Below are 1,944 nucleotides of genomic sequence, written 5' to 3'. Positions count from 1 at the left end.
TCCAGGTATGTTCTCAGGACATATTCTGGCCCACGGGAAGCTTAGGAACTCTCATCCTGCCGACTTTTGCACCATGGCAAACTGGGCACTGGTCTCTCTCCTCTCCCAAATTACTATATCTGTGCAAGACAAAAGCAATTTCCTTTTCTAAGTATAGACTTGCTGTACTGACCTGTATGGTAGTCATTAGCTACACTTGAAATGAGATCCTTATGACAGGTTGCAACCATTGCCAATGTTTTCACTCACCCCATCTCTTGATGTCTTTGTGTATGTGTGATTTATTTCATCACTCAGGAAATTGAGTTTTCTGCTTCTGTCAATATTTTTCTTTTAGGACTTCTATATGTACTGTTTTCTTGCTTCTTCTTTCCTTCCTTCTTTCCTTCCTTCCTTCCTTCCTCCCTTCCTTCTTCTTTTTCTTTTCCATGATAGCCTTTCCTTCTCAAAGTTATAAGGAACGCCTTTGCCTATTTCCTTAGAAGGAATACAAACACAATATCTTTTTTACAGTTAGCTTCACTGTTAACCTACTAGTAGTGTGTGTGTGTGTCTGTCTGTCTGTCTGTACAGACAGTTTGAGGTAGATTTTCTATCTTAATTTTCTCTAAATATATTATTAATTATACTAATGTCATTTATTGTAGAACACATGGTTTATGTTTTGATTGAAATTATATTAACTTTATAGATCAAATTGGCAAGGATTGACATCTTAGAATTTTATCTATGTACAACTATTTAGACCTTTTTGTCACTTGTGATATTTTCTTTATAAAGATCATTTACATTTCTTTTTGGGGTTATTCCTAAGGATTTATCTGTTTTTCTATGTGGACACGATGTTTACCTTGTCCTATAATACTATGCTATTTTGACTCTGCTGTCCTCGTCCTACATGCCAGCACACAGGCCGTGTCTTTGGCTTCTACTGCTTTGAGAATAGCAATGAAAAAATTGGACGGTCAAGTGCCTCACCATTGCTACTCTCAAAGAGGAGGGAAGGAGGAATAAACAAAGCATTTGGACCTAGTGTTCTACAAATGTTCTTTTCCCAGAAATTTTTCTAAAGACCCTTTCCCTGCCTTCATTTTATTTTTATGTTTTCTTTCTCCCCTACTCCCCTGGCAGTGGAGTAGTCCAAACTAGTTCTTCTGGTTTATTCAATCATGTTTCTTTCGACCCTGGCAAGGTCTTTATTAAGTCTAGCCATCAGTATTCTATTGTTCTTTGTTCTCAACTAGCTGGATATCGGATAATTTTGAAGGAAGGAAAGGCAATTTGATGGCTCAAGCTATCACCACAATTAAGACTCCAGATAACCGTGTTACACAACCCTCTTCTGAATAAACATTTGCATCTCACAAAGACCAATTGTCAATGCATAGATCTATATCCAGAGTTCTGTATTTTTAATTATCCAGTCCCTTGAATTGGGTCATAGATGAAGTTGGCAACCTCCCCTCTCAGCTGGGGATGGGGCATGGAGGTAAGGGAAGTGTTGGGAGATGTTATCACCAGCCTTCTCTCACAGCCTTTTCTAGCCTTTCACTTGAGCTGTCCCATGTTAGACTCAGCATTTTTTCAGCTTGTTCCTATGGAAGTGAAGAAACTAACCCCAATACTCTTAAATTTCCCAGTAACTTATCTGGTCATACCTGATACCCACTACTCTCTAGGGTTTCAATTTGGGAACTGATTTGAACCAGGACACATGAGATTGGCTGTTTTTCCTTCATCTCTCCTCTCTCTTTTCCACAAAGTTTCTTTCTGATAAACATTTCCTTTAGGTCCTGAGTTCTCACTACTTTTGGCTTCTATTAAAGATCTTTGGTCAGAATCTCCCAGGCCTGGTTACCAATAGGTAATGGCAGCTTTTGGAATTTAGGAAAACTTGAAATTGATGGCTATGAATTTTGAGAACTGAAAGTTTCTTTTTTTTTT

The sequence above is a fragment of the Colobus angolensis genome, unplaced genomic scaffold (genome assembly GCF_000951035.1).
Source record: "Colobus angolensis palliatus isolate OR3802 unplaced genomic scaffold, Cang.pa_1.0 Scaffold385, whole genome shotgun sequence".
NCBI lineage: Eukaryota > Metazoa > Chordata > Mammalia > Primates > Cercopithecidae > Colobus > Colobus angolensis.
The sequence above is the reverse complement of the archived record's forward strand: the minus strand, read 5'-3'. Positions refer to the sequence as shown.